The sequence below is a fragment of the Crinia signifera genome, chromosome 9, assembly GCF_055691185.1.
Source record: "Crinia signifera chromosome 9, ASM5569118v1, whole genome shotgun sequence".
In the NCBI taxonomy this organism is placed as follows: Eukaryota; Metazoa; Chordata; class Amphibia; order Anura; family Myobatrachidae; genus Crinia; species Crinia signifera.
Window position 1 is genome coordinate 149,193,116 of NC_139225.1, and position 24,240 is coordinate 149,217,355.

At 52.3% G+C, this 24,240-nt stretch overlaps 1 protein-coding gene across 1 annotated transcript in view; it reads right to left on the reverse strand.

The window, feature by feature from the left end:
* COL11A2 (collagen type XI alpha 2 chain) overlaps positions 1 to 22,820 on the reverse strand; it is a 141,362-nt gene extending 118,542 nt beyond the window's left edge. The window contains exons 1-2 of the mRNA XM_083160208.1: positions 22,692 to 22,820; positions 9,246 to 9,363 (exon numbers count right to left, since the gene is read on the reverse strand). The gene's annotated coding sequence lies outside the window, so the exon portion shown is untranslated. The remainder of the gene's footprint in view (positions 1 to 9,245; positions 9,364 to 22,691) is intronic.
* Positions 22,821 to 24,240: the final 1,420 nt, after the last annotated feature.

Consider the following 24,240-nt stretch of genomic DNA (forward strand, 5'->3'; position numbering starts at 1 on the left):
ATGATACACGATTCATGTAAGCCCTACTTGATTCTGGGGGAGATGTACCGAATCTTTGCAAGAGATAAAACGGACAGAGATAAAGTATCGACCAATCAGCTTCTGTCATAGGGCCAGATGCACTTAGATTCAAAAGTGATCAAGTGGAAAGTGAAAAACAACTAACCAATCAGTTCCTGCCTGACATTTCTCAAACACAGTCTGTGATTGGCTGGCTGTCAAAGAATTGTTATTGGCTATCACTCTCCATTTTATCACTTTATCACCATTTTATCACTTTTGAAGCTTAGTGCATCTGGCCCAAAATCTGTAAGAAGTTGGCACTTGATCTCTCCACTTTCTCTCTCTAGGCTTTGATCTTTAAAACAATATGCAAATTACAAATATATAAAATTAAAAGTGAGGTGAGCAAGATGAATCCTGTCTAAAGATCAAGACAACAGTGCGGCGGCCATTTTGTGGGCATGGCCACTAGATCTTTTTTACATCATAGGTTACCGTCTCATTATAAATATTGGGTAGCCTCACAAGATGGGGGCTTTCAATGTCATGGCAGCTATCATTTTATAGTATCTACCTGACATATGATAGCTAGAAGCTCACTGGTTGCTATGGGCGAATTCTCTATCTGTCGGTTCTGAGAAATGTTGGTTCATCACACAAAAAGGCTGCCTCCATCTTGTCACCTACTCTAGCTCTCAGCTCACAGCACAGGCAGGGCTGTGAGGAGAAGCCTGGGTACTGAGGGTGGTTTGGCCAAATCTGAGGTACTTTATGTACTGTATATATGGGAATGCGGGGAACAGGCGTCTTGCATTAAGTCTCTGCGGGCGAATCCCGCAGGAGAGCCACCACGGAGTATAATCTCCACATTATGTTTTTGTGTGAAAGGAACCTCTGAGCCCAGATCACACCCACAGCCATTTCCTAAGTGACGTTTCGCATTGCACATCTCCCCCATTAATTTAAAGAGCAGAGCAATCTATCGGGTTACAAACAGTCTGTCATAAAGTGAAATAAAAACACAGACATCATGTGTTCCTGACCTCAGCTATTATTGCTAGGAATGTCTAATGCCTCCCAATGCTACAGCCGTCAGTTTCTATTAGTCCCACTGCTGGTTATAACTGCTACACCTATAACTCATATGTGGCTCTTCCAATTGCAGTATATAACATCACACTGAGGGGTCTGTCTATCGCCGGGCGGATGAAGAGCCCAGGATGATGTAGTATCCAACTTGCCGCAAGTTCCAGTGAGGGGTACGTCTTATCCCCTGAGCAGCTGTCCCAAAAAGCAGCTGTCCCCACAGTCAGGAAAGCGTTACTTCACACCCCGTTACGGCTTCTGCGCAGGTGTGACATACCAGTAGCGCCGCTGGACAGATTATATGGACGTAGGAGAGGGATCCTCTTGGATCCCTCTTTGTTTCCCTAATTCCTTCTCATAGGGGCTCCGAGAACCAGCTGCATTTGAAGATGGCTTTTTTTGTCACATATAGGGGCCAATTTAGCAGGGGCCGCATATGCACATTTTCCGATGTTCGGGAAACTGCGCACGATGCTCCCACCGCTATAAAGCGGGCCATACACTCCAAAAACCTAGAGTTGCTGAATATAAGGCCATATCAAGCCCCTAATGAGAAATGGCCCTATACATGAAATATGAGGAATTTAGTATTTCCCCATGTGTAACTGGTCATATAGGGGCCACATCTGGGCGGAATATTACCGCTCAGGATCGCATTGTAAAATGCAATCATTTCGCCCAAATGTATTATCTGCCAGGGCGCAGGGACAGGGCGGTTATGCGCTGACCCCCCCCCCCCGCACGCGCGACCCCGCTGACCGCGCTGCCGCTCGGGCAGTGCGATATGTAGCCATAGACTACAACGGGCTATCGCCACATTAGAATGGCGATAGCCCAGGGCTGCGATGCCGGGCTGCCCGATGTTGATACATCGGGCAGCTTCGCATCCCCCATAGAAACCTATGGGGGATGCGGCCGGTGGCGCTGCAGGGGGGGATCGCAGCAGGGATCGGAGATTCCTGCTGTGGTCCCCTGTGATACATTTAGGTGATACTTAATATTTGCGGTTAACCCCCGAAAACGTGTGTGTTTTCGGGGATTTAGCCGCAAATATTGCTTGATAAATGGGCCCTATAGTGACAATGAATAAACCAATCAGCCTGTTACAGGCTGTGTTTGAAAAATGACAGTGGAGACTGATTGGTCATACTTTATTTCTTTGATAAATCTGCCTGTGTCTGATTTGCCGTTAACGGTAAACACGCCCATTTATGCAAAATGCATTTTAAGCATTTTCAGCATTCCCGGTGAAGCCACCAGCCCAATTAAGCTTAAGGCCAATTAATGGTCTCATATTGATACAGTGTCAACATTTTATATCACTCGTCCCATGTGGCAGCTTGTTCTCCTCTTGGCAGTGTTGACGCTGACTGTGACATCACTGTCCAGTGCCACACTCCCAATCCATTATCATAGTCACACCATCAGTCACACCATCAGTCACACCATCAGTCACACCATCAGTCACTGCCTAGAATGTCCATCTGAATATGGCCACCTGTGCATTGCGTATTTGGATGCAGAAGAACCCATACCTGTCCGTGGGCGTGTGAGTTTCCTTGGATATTATTCCAGAACTGCCGGCTCCTTCTCAGTGACAGAAGCCAAGTGCTCACATTAATGTCACATTGCAGCACCCAGCTCCTGTCACTGCGGAGGAGCCGGCATTTTGGTGTCACTCCCTGGGTGACACACAGAAGTTGCCCGCACCCCCTTGTGACACCTCTGTTCTACATAGTCAGCCCTTTCAACTTCTGTCATTCCCTATCGCTTCAACAACTACTCAACTCCTGCTTATGAATAAAAAAGCTCCTGCAATCACTCCATATGACCTTTACCTAAACCACTTAGATCTACACAAGCACATATAACTCTTCCTGTAACCACTATATATTTCCTCTCCATATTGCTTCATAAACCTCCATAACTCCTCTGCTTATTTATTATAACTTAATCCTACAATGCCTCATATAACTCCATATGGCTCCATTATACCCCTCCCTATGACTCAATTATACCCCTCCCTATGACTCAATTAGGGCTCATTATACCCCTCATTATAGGACTCAATATACCCCTCCCTATGGCTCCAAAATGCTCCTCCCTATAACTCCATTATGCCCCTCCCTGTGACTCCATTATGCCCCTCCCTATAACTCCATAATACCCCTCTCTATAACTCCATTATGCCCCTCCCTATGACTCCATATGCCCCTCCCTATAACTATATTATGCCCCTCCCTGTGACTCTATTATACCGCTCCCTATAACTCCATTAAGCCCCTCCTTTTAACTCTATTATGCCCCTCCCTATTACTCCATTATGCCTGATAAATCTATGACAACTCCTATGACACCAAATAACCATACCTCCCAACAGTTGGAACCTGGCCTGCTGGAAATGGGTGCTGCTCCACAGAAATAAGCATGGCTTTGGCTAGAGGTGGGCAGAGGTTTGACAGAGTGTGGGCAGGACACAATGGTTCCTTCTTATCTATTCCTCTCAGCATTAAATCAGGTCCAAATCAAAATCCACCCAAAACTATCTCTTCCAACCACCCAGCCGGGTCTGTCCAGCAAATGCTGCCACCCAATCGTGTCCTATACATCCATATAATATACACCTATACAGTCACTCCTTCTATTATACCATATATTAGAGCAATCTGTCCCTATAATTATTACACCATACTACAGGCCTGATTCAGAGGTGCAGGTAGTAGCGATGGCGCATACAAGCGGCTGATGGTGTAAGTCTGCGCACGTCTGATTCGCACTTAGCATGAGTTATGGTGGTGGCAGCTCTGAGACACAGATCACAATTTGCAGAGAGATTGACAGTCAATGTATATATTGAACTCCTCCTATTTCAGCATGTACAGATCGCCCCCTATAGTACAGTTCTGTGTAATAACAGCAGTCTACAGGGTGGTGGGTACTGTGGGTTACTCTGTAGTGTAGGACACTGGTGATTGACACATTGCTCCTTCTCTCTCTCTCTCTCTCTCTCTCGTGCAACAAGAGCGCCCAGATTCCTCACTGACTCCTAACAGGCTCGGCTTTCATCCTCCGCTCTCAGCACCCCTGCTGTCTCTCACTGACATAGCTGACACCTCTTCCAAACTATTCAGCGGGCCTCCTCCTCCCCTGGCACTGACAGAGCAGGTAGAGGAATGAGGACAGAAGGGCGCATTCACTAGAACACTGTGAAATCGCACAAGGGACAGAGACCAGAAGTTAGACACAGTAAATCTGTCTACCCCACCCTGGCAACACGGAGACATCACATCCTTTCTGGTTGATCAGAAGCAATTTCCAATAGCTGGAAACTTTGAAACCCCAAAATAGTTTATTCCATGTACAGAAATATTTTTAGGAAAAAAAGTTTTTTTTAAAAATTCCTTGAAACAAACCCAACATCATCCACATAGAGCAGACACCTATATGGAATGGTCCATATACCTTGTAAATGCTCTTCAAGAAGATCTGTGGAGGCCTCCTATTCTTAGGAGGCCTGGATCATCCATTATGAAACCTGGGCTCTTTCCTGGGGCCCAGGGAGCACCGGGAGTGCATGGATTACTGAGAACTGTTTATATGTTTTTATTTGACAAATGTTATGAGAAACGGAGACCTAAATCAGTATGGACTGATACTTAGAGAAATCTCTACCACCTCTCCTATTCACCAAAGTCACCCTTAGGCAGTCCTGGGTGGCACTTTGACATCTAGTGATACCCTGTCCTAGACTGACCTCTGCTTATCTAGGTTCTGGAACCAGACTCAAATGTTCCCTCATCTTGGCTCTTGCCCAAGACTAATGACTTCAACACTGTTACAGCATCACTTAGCAAGGTTGTGGTTTGGACCACTCTTGTTCCCTACATCCAGGGCCCAGTCACTTGTATTCCTGGAGATTTCCCTTCCCAACTGTAGTCACTGACTTGCAGCATTCCCTTATAGAGGACCTTTGTCCTGATGCATAACCTCTCTGCCTCCAACACACAGACTGTCCCTTTACTCAGGGAAATGGCGATATTTTATGTGGGTTTGGGTTCTCAGTCAACTTCTGCCGGTTAATGAACAATTCCTGCAGATTCCAGGGCAAGACGAGAAGTCTCCTTCGCTGCCTTCGCTCGCCAACACCTTTTTTATAGATTCCCGCTACTCAAATCTCAGTCTTCCTTCATGGAAATTTCTGAGCCCTCTATAAAAAAGTGTTCTTGTTCCATCAGCCAGTGCTGAGCTCATTAAAAACAAACCGACAAGAAGAAAGAAAGAGAGAGAAAAAGAATATTCTGGCTGGTTAAACAATCAAATGTCCTTAATGTTCGTCTTGGAGAGGAGACGTCAGGGGAAAAGTCCAGAAAAGCAATTTTTGACCCATAAATTTCAATAAAATACTTTGCCCAAATGAATTATTTTATTTTTTTTATATATCTGTTATAATAAAGACATATATTTGATAAGAAATATACATTGGAATATATCATGTATAGTAATTAACTAAAACCAATATAATAACATCACTAAAGAAATGAACTGTTAAAAAAAAATTCAGCTCGAATAAAATAAAAACCTAATTCATTAATTAAACCTTTTTTGAACCCTTTCCTGTTAATCTTAACTTAAATCTACCAATCAGATTCTATCATCTCCTAGAAGGTGCTTAAAAAAGTAGAATATAATTGGTTGCTATTGGCAACGTCCCATCTTCAGTAGAACTCCCATCTTGGTAAATTTACCCCTAAGATTCTAAGACGTGACAAGTTGCTTTTGTGGGAGGTACTTTGGGATTGTTAACCCCCTTCTATGATGAAAGATTTGGGGAATGGTTAACCCCTTACAATAAGAAAATGCTATTCTGCTAACCCCTGGACTAACAGCCCCTTCAAGGTGTTTATGAAGGTGGGTTTACCTGTGGGTTGTACACGCCCATCTGTTGCAGCATTATCACCCCACCCCCTTTATTGAAAGGTTATGGCCCCCCATCGCCAATCCTAAGGGTCAAACTGCAGTGGCCAGCGTGGTAATATGTCTAGCAGACCTGCCTCTTGCATGCACCAGTTGCTCTGAGCTATGAGCCTCGCTGAGGGTGGTACAGGGGGCCATAGCTCACATCCCTAATTGTAACCTCCACCTGGGCTCCCTGTGTGCCTGCTTCCCCTGCACACCGCACACAGCACAAACACTGCATCTATACATACACTGTGCACAGGGCTGGGGCAGGGGTGGGAGGTATGCCTGCGCTATCCTGTGTCTATACCCAGTTACACATTTCATAGTGGGAATACAAGGTAGTGACACATCACGTGCACACTGTATCCGTGCAGCATTCTGTGTGTGCGTGTGGAATGTTAGGTGTCACCTCAGAGTCCACGGTGACATGTGCAGATGACAATGACATCACCAATTACAGTAGCAGATGGTTTGACGTGACGGGTCCTTTTATCCCCTACACAAATAGTCTGGCAATATACACACCCTAGACCCCCGTACTATGGCACTACACATACTTGTATACCTGACACACAAATCTGATCCCTGGGGTACACGTCAGGCAATATGTCATTAGCAATACTTGTTAATAGCATTTGCAGAATCCAAAAACACCTTTGGGACAAGGAACCGGTTAAAAATGTCAGAAGCCACAATAGGAAGATACAGTAGCGGCGAGTTTATATATAAATGCAGCTAAGTATACACCATGCAGGCAAAGAGCGGACAGCATCCAAACCAAAACCAACAGGAATGTGCTACAACCACAGCAGGTGGTTCCTGCTTGTCCTATAATCCAGCATACATCCCTAAATATCCTAAGGGTGAGTGTGGTGACCTGCGGGAGACTGAGGGACCCCGTGGCATCCTGGTGAGCACCGTCTCCTTTGGGTGCTGTTCCCAGGGACATCTGCACCTACTGGTTTTGTACATCACCCTTTCAGGACTTTACACCCATGGGACACCAGCCGCTATGGAACCCATCCGCTCCCCACCATTAACTGTTCTGTCTTTCCCAAAAGCACTTTGTCAGAGAATATGACAGCACCTATAAGAGCAGTGACGTACCCCTCGGCAGGTATAGGGACGTCCTGGGCACTACGTTACACTATACAAGAATAAAACCACTACTGTGACAGTCTCCTCTCACGTTGCACCTGCTATTTTTACACGTTCTACCACAGAGCTTCTCCTCGATTCTATTACCAGGTTTCGGTTGCAGAACTGTCACTTCATTCATATGACGTGACATCCCAGCTCCCTGTCTGCCTGGGACGGCTCTGTGTCATGCCAGGCAGTTCTCTGTCACTGTGGAGTATTTTGACAGCACATTTTTTGTCTTCCAAAATATTCCAAAGTCACGTCAGGTCCCAGGTCCAAATCATCTCCATCTCTATGAGGTTCAGCTGTGGGCACTGTGCAGTGGGCACAGCGAGGAGTCAATGACCACTCCAGAGTGCCCATAGGTGATCAATGAGCAGAAAGACTCCATTAAGGTAACAGTTCAGCATGCACAATTCTGCACCCAACTGGGCGCTCAAACTTTTTGCATTATGCCTAAACTGGCAGTTCCCTAAGCATTCCCGCACCCTACCGCCCAATGGTCTCCCCGACACTGCCTGTCCCCCAAAATGGCATGAAGCATGCCAGTCTTACCTGCTGCCTGGATCCTCACCAGCTGCCAGAAGAGAAGCAGCGCCAGGCTGCAGAGAGGGGGCACCCCGGGGACCCTGCATCTCCTGGGCTGCCGCTGAGGCTGGGGCATGATGCCCAGGTACGGGGAAGGGAGGGGAAGAGGAGGAGGCCCGCAGGATCAGCAGGAGCGAGGTACACAGGGAGCAGGACAGGACAGGACAGGAGAGCAGAGGACAGGCTGCAGCTACTGCTGAAAACTCTCTACTTACACCATGTGCAGGCAGCCTGGGGAGGAGAGGGGAGGGCTGCCCAGCGCTGGGAGGGGAGGAGGAGAGGGGGGTGACTGAGGTGAGACCCTGTGTGAGCTCCCTTCCATTAAACACACCCACTGTCACATATGGACCTCCGCTCTTACATTCTCTGATTGTCACTAATTCATAATATCCATTTCCCTCTCCCAGGTGTCCAGAAAATCTGCATCCACCATTCCAATCCCCATCACACCTCTCTCTCTCTCAGCTGTCACTTTTCTCTGTCTCTCCCCTCTCCTCCCATCGGACAGTCTCTTCTATTCCCCCTTTGCTTCCATTTATCCCCCATTCTCCTTCACTTCTTTTCCAGCCCCCCCTGGGTCCCCTCCATCCATGGCTGTAATGCACACCTTACCCCGGCCCTCTCCCCGTCTGGGTCCCCTCCATCCATGGCTGTAATGCACACCTTACCCCGGCCCTCTCCCCGGCTGGGTCCCCTCCATCCATGGCTGTAATGCACACCTTACCCCGGCCCTCTCCCCGTCTGGGTCCCCTCCATCCATGGCTGTAATGCACACCTTACCCCGGCCCTCTCCCCGGCTGGGTCCCCTCCATCCATAGCTGTAATGCACACCTTACCCCGGCGCTCTCCCTGCCTGGGTCCCCTCCATCCATAGCTGTAATGCACACCTTACCCCGGCCCTCTCCCCGGCTGGGTCCCCTCCATCCATAGCTGTAATGCACACCTTACCCCGGCCCTCTCCCTCCCTTGGCAGCACAGCACTGTGTGAAATTCCTCACTATTCCTCCTGTAGACATAACAAGGATCTACGTTCTCCCCCCCAAAGACAATCCCCAGCCTATAATTGTATTTATCAGGACAGTCCGAAACTAATATTTGCAATTAATGAGGTTTTTTTTGTGTGTTTGCCAGGCCCACATATTGACACGTATATATGAGCTGCAAATGGTAGTCTGTGTCCAGAGCAGGGGTCATTATCTCAGGGAGAGTGCGTCCTGCCCAGGCTCAGTCCAACTGGCGGAGTTCAGGTGCACCTGCGAATGCACCAGGTATAACAGCCACCACTTGTTTAAATGCCCCGCTCGACAATCACAAACTTTTTTAGGGTAACTATGGCAGCTAAACATCACTTAAATGGTGGATGAGAACAGACAGACCGGAATCCTGCAATATATAGGTAGTGGCACAGGGTTCAAGTATGGTACCCTAGCGGTTGTAGTGGGCACAGATAGGATAGGTGTAGAGGGTACCTTACACCAGGGGATCTTCCTTCCTCTTTGGCAATGTCTCCGCAGTTGATGCCCACTTCAGACTGTAGCAGAGAGGAAAGACCCATACACACAGTAATGTGACATAATCCGGCAGCCTCTGTAAATAGAACAATCAAGTAGATATAATAAAGGGGAATAGGAGAACGTTGGTAAGGGCAGGTTACTGCCTGATGAAAAGAATGATCACTGTACATACTGTATGACAGGAGACTGCAGCACAAAAAGGAATATAGCATTTCAACACAATAGTTTCTAACACAGTAGAGAATAGGCAATGAGAATCAGCTAGTTTTTTTGGGTGAGTTGTATTCGGCAATTGTAAATCAATAGTAAGTACTCAAATACAGCACATGTGCAACAAATACACATATTTAAAACTATTTCCAACCTTAAAAATCCAAAATATACTTAAATCATAAAAATAGGTCATTTACCCCCATATAGGTATTTGGCCCCAAAACTGCCGGGATTTCAATCCCGGTATTGGAGTATCCATTTCCGGATTTCAGGATTAGACTATGCATGCGCAGTCTAATGCTGGGCAGCATCTGAGCACCTGCTCAAACACTGCCCGGCTGTTCCCGATGCCCGGCCTGCGGCTCTGCGCAGCGTGGCGGTCAGAGGTCATGTTGTGCAGGCCGCATCACTGCCGTCCACCCACTTCCGCCATCCCCTTGAGCATCGCGCACCAGGCCGCCCGCTTTCAGAGGCATCCCAGCTAAGCCGTACACCCCTGCCTCCTGCTCCGCTCCAGCCGCCGCACTGGTAAGTGATGTGCGGTGCGGCGCAGCGGCTTTGGGGGTGGGGAGTTTTTTGTAAATTACGGATGCCAATCCCTGGGATTGAGCATTTTTTTATCCCAATTCTGAGATTGAAAAAATGCCCCGGGATTGGCCCTAATTGTACATGTCATTATTAAACATTTTTCCCTTTGCTCCCCATCACTAATAGAGATGAATTTGCAGATCCATTCGCAAAAAAACGATCCATCAAACAGTTTTTTCCATCTGAGTAAAAGTAGATCCAAAAGACAAGCTCACAATCATGATTGTGTACAAATTTCCCTTCAACACTCTGGCAGAATTGTTATTTTTTGGTCACACAATGTGCACACAATCCATTTTACAATACAGATGCTGCATACAACCTAATGCTCATTGCAACGGGGTCAGTGCTTGTTTCCAAGGGTTAATGCTCATTGCCAGGCATTAATGTTAATTGACAAGGGGTCAGTGCTCGTTGCCAAGGGGTCAGTGCTCATTACCTAAGGTTAATGCTCATTGCCAGGGGTTAATGCTCATTGCCTGGGTTTAATGCTCGTTGCCAAGGGGTCAGTGCTCATTTCCAAAAGTTAATGCTCATTGCCAAGGGGTCAGTGCTTGTTGCCAAGGGTTAATGCTCATTGCCAAGGGGTCAGTGCTCTTTACCTAAGGGTAATGCTCATTGCCAGGGGTTAATGCTCATTGCCAGGGTTTAATGCTCGTTGCAAAGGGGTCAGTGCTCATTTCCAAAGGTTAATGCTAATTGCTAGGGTTTAATGCTCATTGCCAGGGGTTAATGCTCGTTGCCAAAGGGTCTTGGAGCCTCAGAGGAGACAGACGCTAGAGGTAATATTTGACCTCTAGCATCTGACAGCGAGCACAGAGATGCAGCATTACCCGAAAGTGCCAGGAGCACATAGCGATGTGCTCCCTGTCAGACGCTAGAGGTCAAATGTGATCTCTAGCGTCTGTCTCCTCTGAGGTGGAGGAGTGCACGAAAAGGTGGCGGTGGGCTGAGGAGTGCAGGGAAGGTGGTGGACCTGTCGATCGACCAAATGCATGTGATTAAAAGCACATGCATTCTGGTCACAATCACGACTGATCAGACGTGCAGCAGTTCTGAATAGAGGACCAACCATTTGACCCGCGGGACCGAGCATTGCACGATTGTGTGCACACGATGTGCACACAATCTGCATACAATCATTCTTACAGCCCCTCAAGATTGTACGCTTAGGAACAATCTCATTCTGGTGTATGGGGGCTTTAAGTCCACGGCTTCCACTAATCTGCTAAAGCAGCGGTTCCCAACCTTTTTTCTCCCCTGTGCCCTTTGATTAGGCTTTTCATTTATGAGTACCCCTCCTCTTAATTTGAAATATCTACAGTACTTATGAGTGGAGTGGAATTGAGTGGTATGTGTGACCTCATGCATAGCCTTATATTAAAGAGTAGTGGAGGAGTAGGGTGCAGTCAGGAATCTGGTCCCTCTTTGTCTGGCCGCTGGCTGTGTGCTGTCTCCGGTAGCGGAGGAGTAGTGTGCGGTCAGGAATCGGGTCCCTCTGTGTCTGGCCGCTGGCTGTGTACTGTCTCTGGTAGCGGAGGAGTAGGGTGCAGTCAGGAATCTGGTCCCTCTGTGTCTGGCCGCTGGCTGTGTACTGTCTCCGGTAGCAGAGGAGTAGTGTGTGGTCAGGAATCGGGTCCCTCTGTGTCTGGCCGCTGGCTGTGTACTGTCTCCGTTAGCGGAGGAGTAGTGTGTGGTCAGGAATCGGGTCCCTCTGTGTCTGGCCGCTGGCTGTGTACTGTCTCTGGTAGCGGAGGAGTAGGGTGCGGTCAGGAATCTGGTCCCTCTGTGTCTGGCCGCTGGCTGTGTACTGTCTCTGGTAGCGGAGGAGTAGGGTGCGGTCAGGAATCTGGTCCCTCTGTGTCTAGCCGCTGGCTGTGTCCCGTCTCCGGTAGTGGAGGAGTAGGGTGCGGTCAGGAATCTGGTCCCTCTGTGTCTGGCCTCTGGCTGTGTACTGTCTCCGGTAGCAGAGGAGTAGTGTGCGGTCAGGAATCGTGCCCCTCTGTGTCTGGCCGCTGGCTGTGTACTGTCTCCGGTAGTGGAGGAGTAGTGTGCGGTCAGGAATCGGGTCCCTCTGTGTCTGGCCGCTGGCTGTGTACTGTCTCTGGTAGCGGAGGAGTAGTGTGTGGTCAGGAATCGGGTAGCTCTGTGTCTGGCCGCTGGCTGTGTGCTGTCTCCAGTAGTGGAGGAGTAGTGTGCGGTCAGGAATCGGGTCCCTCTGTGTCTGGCTGCTGGCTGTGTACTGTCTCTGGTAGTGGAGGAGTAGTGTGCGGTCAGGAATCGGGTCCCTCTGTGTCTGGCCGCTGGCTGTGTACTGTCTCTGGTAGTGGAGGAGTAGTGTGTGGTCAGGAATCGGGTCCCTCTGTGTCTGGCCGCTGGCTGTGTACTGTCTCTGGTAGCGGAGGAGTAGGGTGTGGTCAGGAATCGGGTCCCTCTGTGTCTGGCCGCTGGCTGTGTACTGTCTCCGGTAGCGGAGGAGTAGTGTGTGGTCAGGAATCGGGTCCCTCTGTGTCTGGCCGCTGGCTGTGTACTGTCTCTGGTAGCGGAGGAGTAGGGTGCGGTCAGGAATCTGGTCCCTCTGTGTCTGGCCGCTGGCTGTGTACTGTCTCTGGTAGCGGAGGAGTAGGGTGCGGTCAGGAATCTGGTCCCTCTGTGTCTAGCCGCTGGCTGTGTCCCGTCTCCGGTAGTGGAGGAGTAGGGTGCGGTCAGGAATCTGGTCCCTCTGTGTCTGGCCTCTGGCTGTGTACTGTCTCCGGTAGCAGAGGAGTAGTGTGCGGTCAGGAATCGTGCCCCTCTGTGTCTGGCCGCTGGCTGTGTACTGTCTCCGGTAGTGGAGGAGTAGTGTGCGGTCAGGAATCGGGTCCCTCTGTGTCTGGCCGCTGGCTGTGTACTGTCTCCGGTAGCGGAGGAGTAGTGTGTGGTCAGGAATCGGGTAGCTCTGTGTCTGGCCGCTGGCTGTGTGCTGTCTCCAGTAGTGGAGGAGTAGTGTGCGGTCAGGAATTCGGGTCCCTCTGTGTCTGGCCGCTGGCTGTGTACTGTCTCCGGTGGTGGAGGAGTAATGTGCGGTCAGGAATCGGGTCCCTCTGTGTCCGGCCGCTTATTGTGTACTGTCTCCAGTAGGGGAGGAGAAGTGTGCGGTCAGGAATCGGGTCCCTCTGTGTCTGGCTGTGTACTGTCTCCGGTAGCGGAGGAGTAGTGTGCGGTCAGGAATCGGGTCCCTCTGTGTCTGGCCGCTGGCTGTGTACTGTCTCCGGTAGCGGAGGAGTAGTGTGTGGTCAGGAATCGGGTAGCTCTGTGTCTGGCCGCTGGCTGTGTGCTGTCTCCAGTAGTGGAGGAGTAGTGTGCGGTCAGGAATCGGGTCCCTCTGTGTCTGGCTGCTGGCTGTGTGCTGTCTCCGGTAGCGGAGGAGTAGTGTGTGGTCAGGAATCGGGTCCCTCTATGTCTGGCCTCTGGCTGTGTACTGTCTCCGGTAGCAGAAGAGTAGTGTGCGGTCAGGAATTCGGGTCCCTCTGTGTCTGGCCGCTGGCTGTGTACTGTCTCCGGTGGTGGAGGAGTAATGTGCGGTCAGGAATCGGGTCCCTCTGTGTCCGGCCGCTTATTGTGTACTGTCTCCGGTAGGGGAGGAGTAGTGCGCGGTCAGGAATCGGGTCCCTCTGTGTCTGACTGCTGGCTGTGTACTGTCTCCGGTAGCGGAGGAGTAGTGTGCGGTCAGGAATCGGGTCCCTCTGTGTCTGGCCGCTGGCTGTGTACTGTCTCCGGTAGCGGAGGAGTAGTGTGTGGTCAGGAATCGGGTCCCTCTGTGTCCGGCCGCTTACTGTGTACTGTCTCCAGTAGGGGAGGAGTAGTGTGCGGTCAGGAATCGGGTCCCTCTGTGTCTGGCTGCTGGCTGTGTACTGTCTCCGGTAGCGGAGGAGTAGTGTGCGGTCAGGAATCGGGCCCCTCTGTGTCTGGCCTCTGGCTGTGTGCTGTCTCCAGTAGTCGAGGAGTAGTGTGCGGTCAGGAATCAGGTCTCTCTGTGTCCGTCCGCTTACTGTGTACTTTCTCCAGTAGGGGAGGAGTAGTGTGCGGTCAGGAATCGGGTCCCTCTGTGTCTGGCTGCTGGCTGTGTACTGTCTCCGGTAGCGGAGGAGTAGTGTGCGGTCAGGAATCGGGTCCCTCTGTGTCTGGCCGCTGGCTGTGTACTGTCTCCGGTAGCGGAGGAGTAGTGTGCAGTCAGGAATCGGGTCCCTCTGTGTCTGGCTGCTGGCTGTGTACTGTCTCCGGTAGCGGAGGAGTAGTGTGCGGTCAGGAATCGGGTCCCTCTGTGTCTGGCCGCTGGCTGTGTACTGTCTCCGGTAGCGGAGGAGTAGTGTGCGTTCAGGAATCGGGTCCCTCTGTGTCTGGCCGCTGGCTGTGTACTGTCTCCGGTAGCGGAGGAGTAGTGTGCGGTCAGGAATCGGGTCCCTCTGTGTCTGGCTGCTGGCTGTGTACTGTCTCCGGTAGCGGAGGAGTAGTGTGTGGTCAGGAATCGGGTCCCTCTGTGTCTGACCGCTGGCTGTGTACTGTCTCCGGTAGCAGAGGAGTAGTGTGCGGTCAGGAATGGGGTCTCTCTGTGTCTGGCCGCTGGCTGTGTACTGTCTCTGGTAGTGGAGGAGTAGTGTGCGGTCAGGAATTCGGGTCCCTCTGTGTCTGGCCTCTGGCTGTGTACTGTCTCCGGTGGTGGAGGAGTAGTGTGCGGTCAGGAATCGGGTCCCTCTGTGTCCGGCCGCTTATTGTGTACTGTCTCCAGTAGGGGAGGAGTAGTGTGCGGTCAGGAATCGGGTCCCTCTGTGTCTGGCTGCTGGCTGTGTACTGTCTCCTGTAGCGGAGGAGTAGTGTGCGGTCAGGAATCGGGTCCCTCTGTGTCTGGCCGCTGGCTGTGTACTGTCTCCAGTAGGGGAGGAGTAGTGTGTGGTCAGGAATCGGGTCCCTCTGTGTCCGGCCGCTTACTGTGTACTGTCTCCAGTAGGGGAGGAGTAGTGTGCGGTCAGGAATCGGGTCCCTCTGTGTCTGGCTGCTGGCTGTGTACTGTCTCCGGTAGCGGAGGAGTAGTGTGCGGTCAGGAATCGGGCCCCTCTGTGTCTGGCCTCTGGCTGTGTGCTGTCTCCAGTAGTCGAGGAGTAGTGTGCGGTCAGGAATCGGGCCCCTCTGTGTCTGGCCTCTGGCTGTGTGCTGTCTCCAGTAGTCGAGGAGTAGTGTGCGGTCAGGAATCGGGTCCCTCTGTGTCTGGCCGCTGGCTGTGTACTGTCTCCGGTAGCGGAGGAGTAGTGTGCGGTCAGGAATCGGGTCCCTCTGTGTCTGGCTGCTGGCTGTGTACTGTCTCCAGTAGCGGAGGAGTAGTGTGCGGTCAGGAATCGGGTCCCTCTGTGTCTGGCCGCTGGCTGTGTACTGTCTCCGGTAGCGGAGGAGTAGTGTGCGGTCAGGAATCGGGTCCCTCTGTGTCTGGCCGCTGGCTGTGTACTGTCTCCGGTAGCGGAGGAGTAGTGTGCGGTCAGGAATTGGGTCCCTCTGTGTCTGGCTGCTGGCTGTGTACTGTCTCCGGTAGCGGAGGAGTAGTGTGCGGTCAGGAATCGGGTCCCTCTGTGTCTGGCCGCTGGCTGTGTACTGTCTCTGGTAGCGGAGGAGTAGGGTGCGGTCAGGAATCTGGTCCCTCTGTGTCTGGCCGCTGGCTGTGTACTGTCTCTGGTAGCGGAGGAGTAGGGTGCGGTCAGGAATCTGGTCCCTCTGTGTCTAGCCGCTGGCTGTGTCCCGTCTCCGGTAGTGGAGGAGTAGGGTGCGGTCAGGAATCTGGTCCCTCTGTGTCTGGCCTCTGGCTGTGTACTGTCTCCGGTAGCGGAGGAGTAGTGTGCGGTCAGGAATCGTGCCCCTCTGTGTCTGGCCGCTGGCTGTGTACTGTCTCCGGTAGTGGAGGAGTAGTGTGCGGTCAGGAATCGGGTCCCTCTGTGTCTGGCCGCTGGCTGTGTACTGTCTCCGGTAGCGGAGGAGTAGTGTGTGGTCAGGAATCGGGTAGCTCTGTGTCTGGCCGCTGGCTGTGTGCTGTCTCCAGTAGTGGAGGAGTAGTGTGCGGTCAGGAATCGGGTCCCTCTGTGTCTGGCTGCTGGCTGTGTGCTGTCTCCGGTAGCGGAGGAGTAGTGTGTGGTCAGGAATCGGGTCCCTCTATGTCTGGCCTCTGGCTGTGTACTGTCTCCGGTAGCAGAGGAGTAGTGTGCGGTCAGGAATTCGGGTCCCTCTGTGTCTGGCCGCTGGCTGTGTACTGTCTCCGGTGGTGGAGGAGTAATGTGCGGTCAGGAATCGGGTCCCTCTGTGTCCGGCCGCTTATTGTGTACTGTCTCCAGTAGGGGAGGAGAAGTGTGCGGTCAGGAATCGGGTCCCTCTGTGTCTGGCTGTGTACTGTCTCCGGTAGCGGAGGAGTAGTGTGCGGTCAGGAATCGGGTCCCTCTGTGTCTGGCCGCTGGCTGTGTACTGTCTCCGGTAGCGGAGGAGTAGTGTGTGGTCAGGAATCGGGTAGCTCTGTGTCTGGCCGCTGGCTGTGTGCTGTCTCCAGTAGTGGAGGAGTAGTGTGCGGTCAGGAATCGGGTCCCTCTGTGTCTGGCTGCTGGCTGTGTGCTGTCTCCGGTAGCGGAGGAGTAGTGTGTGGTCAGGAATCGGGTCCCTCTATGTCTGGCCTCTGGCTGTGTACTGTCTCCGGTAGCAGAGGAGTAGTGTGCGGTCAGGAATTCGGGTCCCTCTGTGTCTGGCCGCTGGCTGTGTACTGTCTCCGGTGGTGGAGGAGTAATGTGCGGTCAGGAATCGGGTCCCTCTGTGTCCGGCCGCTTATTGTGTACTGTCTCCGGTAGGGGAGGAGTAGTGCGCGGTCAGGAATCGGGTCCCTCTGTGTCTGACTGCTGGCTGTGTACTGTCTCCGGTAGCGGAGGAGTAGTGTGCGGTCAGGAATCGGGTCCCTCTGTGTCTGGCCGCTGGCTGTGTACTGTCTCCGGTAGCGGAGGAGTAGTGTGTGGTCAGGAATCGGGTCCCTCTGTGTCCGGCCGCTTACTGTGTACTGTCTCCAGTAGTGGAGGAGTAGTGTGCGGTCAGGAATCGGGTCCCTCTGTGTCTGGCTGCTGGCTGTGTACTGTCTCCGGTAGCGGAGGAGTAGTGTGCGGTCAGGAATCGGGCCCCTCTGTGTCTGGCCTCTGGCTGTGTGCTGTCTCCAGTAGTCGAGGAGTAGTGTGCGGTCAGGAATCAGGTCTCTCTGTGTCCGTCCGCTTACTGTGTACTTTCTCCAGTAGGGGAGGAGTAGTGTGCGGTCAGGAATCGGGTCCCTCTGTGTCTGGCTGCTGGCTGTGTACTGTCTCCGGTAGCGGAGGAGTAGTGTGCGGTCAGGAATCGGGTCCCTCTGTGTCTGGCCGCTGGCTGTGTACTGTCTCCGGTAGCGGAGGAGTAGTGTGCAGTCAGGAATCGGGTCCCTCTGTGTCTGGCTGCTGGCTGTGTACTGTCTCCGGTAGCGGAGGAGTAGTGTGCGGTCAGGAATCGGGTCCCTCTGTGTCTGGCCGCTGGCTGTGTACTGTCTCCGGTAGCGGAGGAGTAGTGTGCGGTCAGGAATCGGGTCCCTCTGTGTCTGGCCGCTGGCTGTGTACTGTCTCCGGTAGCGGAGGAGTAGTGTGCGGTCAGGAATCGGGTCCCTCTGTGTCTGGCTGCTGGCTGTGTACTGTCTCCGGTAGCGGAGGAGTAGTGTGTGGTCAGGAATCGGGTCCCTCTGTGTCTGACCGCTGGCTGTGTACTGTCTCCGGTAGCAGAGGAGTAGTGTGCGGTCAGGAATGGGGTCTCTCTGTGTCTGGTCACTGGCTGTGTACTGTCTCTGGTAGTGGAGGAGTAGTGTGCGGTCAGGAATTCGGGTCCCTCTGTGTCTGGCCTCTGGCTGTGTACTGTCTCCGGTGGTGGAGGAGTAGTGTGCGGTCAGGAATCGGGTCCCTCTGTGTCCGGCCGCTTATTGTGTACTGTCTCCAGTAGGGGAGGAGTAGTGTGCGGTCAGGAATCGGGTCCCTCTGTGTCTGGCTGCTGGCTGTGTACTGTCTCCTGTAGCGGAGGAGTAGTGTGCGGTCAGGAATCGGGTCCCTCTGTGTCTGGCCGCTGGCTGTGTACTGTCTCCGGTAGCGGAGGAGTAGTGTGTGGTCAGGAATCGGGTCCCTCTGTGTCCGGCCGCTTACTGTGTACTGTCTCCAGTAGGGGAGGAGTAGTGTGCGGTCAGGAATCGGGTCCCTCTGTGTCTGGCTGCTGGCTGTGTACTGTCTCCGGTAGCGGAGGAGTAGTGTGCGGTCAGGAATCGGGCCCCTCTGTGTCTGGCCTCTGGCTGTGTGCTGTCTCCAGTAGTCGAGGAGTAGTGTGCGGTCAGGAATCAGGTCCCTCTGTGTCCGGCCGCTTACTGTGTACTTTCTCCAGTAGGGGAGGAGTAGTGTGCGGTCAGGAATCGGGTCCCTCTGTGTCTGGCTGCTGGCTGTGTACTGTCTCCAGTAGCGGAGGAGTAGTGTGCGGTCAGGAATCGGGTCCCTCTGTGTCTGGCCGCTGGCTGTGTACTGTCTCCGGTAGCGGAGGAGTAGTGTGCGGTCAGGAATCGGGTCCCTCTGTGTCTGGCCGCTGGCTGTGTACTGTCTCCGGTAGCGGAGGAGTAGTGTGCGGTCAGGAATTGGGTCCCTCTGTGTCTGGCTGCTGGCTGTGTACTGTCTCCGGTAGCGGAGGAGTAGTGTGCGGTCAGGAATCGGGTCCCTCTGTGTCTGGCCGCTGGCTGTGTACTGTCTCCGTTAGCGGAGGAGTATTGTGCGGTCAGGAATCGGGTCCCTCTGTGTCTGGCCGCTGGCTGTGTACTGTCTCCGGTAGTGGAGGAGTAGTGTGCGGTCAGGAATCGGGTCCCTCTGTGTCTGGCAGCTGGCTGTGTACTGTCTCTGGTAGCGGAGGAGTAGTGTGTGGTCAGGAATCGGGTCCCTCTGTGTCTGACCGCTGACTGTGTACTGTCTCCGGTAGCAGAGGAGTAGTGTGCTGTCAGGAATGGGGTCTCTCTGTGTCTGGCCGCTGGCTGTGTACTGTCTCTGGTAGTGGAGGAGTAGTGTGCGGTCAGGAATTGGGTCCCTCTGTGTCTGACCGCTGGCTGTGTACTGTCTCCGGTAGCAGAGGAGTAGTGTGCGGTCAGGAATCGGGCCCCTCAGTGTCTGGCTGCTGGCTGTGTACTGTCTCCGGTAGTGGAGGAGCAGTGTGCGGTCAGGAATCAGGTCTCTCTGTGTCTGGCCGCTGGCTGTGTACTGTCTCAGGTAGCGGAGGAGTAGTGTGCGGTCAGGAATCGGGTCCCTCTGTGTCTGGCCGCTGGCTGTGTACTGTCTCCAGGAGTGGAGGAGCAGTGTGCGGTCAGGAATCAGGTCTCTCTGTGTCTGGCCGCTGGCTGTGTACTGTCTCCGGTAGCGGAGGAGTAGTGTGCGGTCAGGAATCGGGTCCCTCTGTGTCTGGCCGCTGGCTGTGTACTGTCTCTGGTAGTGTGCTGTCAGGAATCGGGTCCTTCTGTGTCTGGCTGCTGGCTGTGTACTGTCTCCGGTAGCGGAGGAGTAGTGTGCGGTCAGGAATCGGGTCCCTCTGTATCTTCCCGCTGGCTGTGTACTGTCTCCGGTAGTGGAGGAGTAGTGAGCGGTCAGGAATCGGGTCCCTCTGTATCTTCCCGCTGGCTGTGTGCTGTCTCCGGTAGCGGAGGAGTAGTGTGCGGTCAGGAATCGGGTCCCTCTTTGTCTGGCCGCTGGCTGTGTACTGTCTCCGGTAGCGGAGGAGTAGTGTGCGGTCAGGAATCGGGTCCCTCTGTGTCTGGCTGCTGGCTGTGTACTGTCTCCGGTAGCGGAGGAGTAGTGTGCGGTCAGGAATCGGGTCCCTCTGTGTCTGGCCGCTGGCTGTGTACTGTCTCCAGGAGTGGAGGAGCAGTGTGCGGTCAGGAATCAGGTCTCTCTGTGTCTGGCCGCTGGCTGTGTACTGTCTCCGGTAGCGGAGGAGTAGTGTGCGGTCAGGAATCGGGTCCCTCTGTGTCTGGCCGCTGGCTGTGTACTGTCTCCGGTAGCGGAGGAGTAGTGTGCGGTCAGGAATCGGGTCCCTCTGTGTCTGGCTGCTGGCTGTGTACTGTTTCCAGGGTTCCCGCTAACGCCTGTAGGATGAATGCCACTGACATCACACAAGCTTGGGCACGCCTGAGTTTTCCCTAGGCCCACCTGCGTTTCTTCAGTCATGGTTTTCTTGGCACTCCCATTAAACAGCTAGTTACCACCCCCAAAAGCCAGCTTCCTGTCAATCACCATGCGAACGACTAGCAAAGGAAAAGAGTAGCAGGATTTAATTGCTGGATGTCCATAGTTAATACAGTGGCATTTGACCCCTATGCCACTACCAGAAAATGGAATTCTGGGGTCAGATTTTGCAACATCAACAAAGCATTGCTTCATTGTTTACTTTGATTCAGTCGGATGCCAAGTGCTGGGTGATGGACATTGTCATCAATGTATTCCTATCCCTACATTCATTTAGTTTAGTCCTGTAAAATGCGCGCCTGCTGTATGCCCAGCGTGTATGCACAGCAATGATGCAGAAAATCACTGGGCGGAATATGGCTCACACTAACAGATTACCGCCGGTCCGTCCCCCCCATGGCCAGTGGAATCACTGCGGGGGGCGAGGGGTATACTCCTCACTGCTGCTGGCCGCATCTGCACCCGCACCTACTAAGTAATGATTGTAGTGATGATGGGGAGATGATGACGCCGCCTCTCTCATCCAGTAGCTGATATAGCGGGGCTTTCTCTCCCCATCCGGCCATCCTATTGGCTGGTGGGCTGTAAATTAGGTGGTTTGCCACCCTGATTGCTCACAGACAGTGTGGGGTGGGCTGTGTCTGCTGCACTGCCCGGCGGGCACACGGTGGGTGTGTGCCCGTTGTGTGCCTGGTTTCAGGATGAAGTCCCCTGATGAGCAGGAGCAGCCACAGCCTGGAGCTCCCTTGTGTGTGTGCATTGTCCGGCTGATGGTGTGTCCGGCTGCACATACGGTGTGTTTGCAACGCAGAACTCCCATGCAGGTTTTTTTTCTTTTACATTTATTATTGATTTTTTTATTATTATTATTATTATTATTATTTGGGGGGGGAGTCTTAAAATGGGAGGACTGGAGGGGGAGGGTCAAGTTTAAACAGTAAACCGCCCCCCATAGAAGAGAAGTCTAGATCCGCCACTGATCAGCACTCACTACTGCTCACCCGGCTAAACACTTTGGGCGGCTTTTGAGCTGAAATCAGCTCAGACTGTAAAAGTGAGCTGCTTTCAGCTCAAAATTGCCCAGTGTGTATGGGCCTTAAGACGCTATATTCATAGGTTGTTTTCAGGGCTTCCCATGTGTCCTCTCCACCTCTTTGTAGTTTGGGTTATTTCTTGGTCAGCCATGACTTTCCACAGCGTCTTAATCTTCAACTACATTTCTATAGCATTCCTGGCTCCTGTATTAGGGATGACAGGCGCCAGGACTGGCGCATGCGCAGTACCAACGTCTGTATGCAGCCAGCTTCCATTGGCTGCTATGGCAACAGCAAATAGAAGGGAAATCATGGTCCCAGCACATGTACAATACAGATGACAGACATCGGGACAAGCGCGAGAGCAGTACCGACGTAGGCACTGCGCATGCGTAGACCTCGGATTTTATGGGCTGCTGCTCAGCAGCCCATAGAGAGGCGTCCCGGAGGGAGGCAATGGGACTGCCTTGGTGGTTGGCAGGTCAGACTTCCAATAGGAAGTCACTGCCAGTCACAGTGAAGCCAGTGCAGTCTCACAGATTGCATCTACTGTAGCTTCACTACAGTGGCAGATATTACCTGGGGGGGGGGGCTTACCCATAGGTAAGAACCGCCACTGGTGCTAACTCTTCCCTTCACAAACACTTCTAGAATGACGTAAACCTTAATGCATAATTACCTACTATTTAGGTTTCCTCTCAGGGTGAAGCCAGGCGAGCAGACACTGATGTGCAGTTCGGGGGGGGGGGGGGGGCAGGACAGATGCTGATGTCATTAAGCCCCACCCTCTTTCCAGCCAAATGCTGCAATTTGTGGGTCTCCTGAGATGGGACGGTGGTACTAGCTGCTAAATGACACAATTTTAGCATTAAAGGTGGTTCAGGGAGGATGCAGGGTACTTGACTGCCTTTTTGGGGGGCTGGGAGGGTGACCCACTTTTCGAAACCTCCCAGTAAGCAAGTGAGTCTTAATTAGGATTCCATTACTATCAATAATGGGGCAGAGATATTAAGCCTGGTGGTGAATAGATAAAGTGGAGTTCAAATGGAAGGAGATAACCACCAGCCAATCAACTCCCAAATGTCATTTTTTTAAACATAGTTGATTGGCTGATGCGATATCTCCTTCCATTTTATCACCACTTTATCTCTTCACCAGGCTTAATACATCTGCCACACTGTCATAACAGCATAGTCTAGTCTTGTGGTTTAAATTACACAGTGCTCTTCTATAATAAGTAATGTCCCTTGTCCCAGCATTTTATTGCTGAATACTAATTAGCCCCTATTTGTTCCTACCTCCAATCACTGTCCTCGCAGCTCACTCCATATCCAGGAAGTTTAAAACATCATTATGTTGGTTTCACTTTCTGTTAAGGAGTAATTTGGTCCATTGAGTGGCCTCCAGTGGTCACTGGTGGTACTTCACCTCAAAAGCTGAGGCGTATTTAGCCTTTTATATGTATGGATAAGCAAACAGTGTACTGTCTACAACTCCATCACACTAGCCACCCAAATAATTTGCCCTACTCTACTTATTTTTAGGACCCCTGTCCTGAGAGGGAGAGCTGCCTGCAGCAGTGCCTGCCTGTACAGATCACCTGATGTGGAGCCTTTGTAGAAGGGAGGCAGCAGTGCCAGGGCGGAGGACTGACTAGAGCACCAGCAGACCTCAGGATAGAACAGCCTAAGGCAGGCATGTCCAAACTATGGTCCTCCAGCTGTTGTGAAACCACACGTCCCATGATGCCTTGCCACAGGTTGGCTATAAGGGAATGCTAAAACTATGGCAAGGCATGCTGGGATGTGTAGTTTCACAACAGCTGGAGTGCCACAGTTTGGACATGCCTGGCCTAAGGAGACCCAGGGGAACTGCAGTGGACGACAGAGGATAGGACAGGCTTGCCTACCCTCCCGGAATGGCCGGGAGCCACCCGAAAATCGGGTCCTTCTCCCGGCCCCCCGGGAAGGTTGGCAAGTCTCCCGCTTTCTAGTGATAGCCCCCGCTCCCCCTTTGCCCGCTGGTTTAATTTCCATAAATCGTGGGTCCGCGGTGAGGGAGCGGGGCTTAAATGACGCGATCGCTGCATTTCGTGTCATTTAAGCCCCGCCCCCTCACCGCGGCCTACAGATCACAGCGGTTTTCACCATTGGGGGCGGGGCCAAGTGATGTCAGCCCTGCCCCCGCCCCCCTGATGTGTTGCCTCTCTGGGCTTCTCCCGGAGAGGTGAAATCAAAAGTAGGCAAGTATGGGATCGGAGGAGAAGGCACCGCAGAGGAAGACCACGCAGATTGTGTGCACACAATCATACAATGCCGGCCCGGGAGATTGGAGGATTGGTCCTCTGATCTGATGTGCTGCATGTCAGATCAGTTGGGATTGGGAGCAGATTGCATGTGTTTCTAAGCACATGCAATCTGGCTTTAGATGGCTCATACAACCAGAGTCATGTGACACTCCCTCCCTGACTAGCAGAGAAGAGCGGTGCAGCTTCCGTGGGGCCCATGGCAGTGAATACGCTGGGAGCTACAGAGGTATCCAAGTGGCAGGCGGGCGGGCGGCGGAAGAGAGTGCTGGATGTCCTTTTGCACAATTCTGTCACCACTCTGAAAACAGTTTTCAGAGGATTGCTGCATTCGGGCTATTTAATAACATCATAACACAGCAAATGTGTTCAGATTGGTAGTTGCTGGCAACCTGTAAAAATAAAAAATAAAAAAATGGATTTTGGTACATCTATCCTTTTGATCCAGCCCCCTATTTAAATAAAGCTTCAATCATACAATCATGCAGCAGATGGATTGTATGACGGATTGTATGACAGATTGTGAGTACATTGTGTGTCCA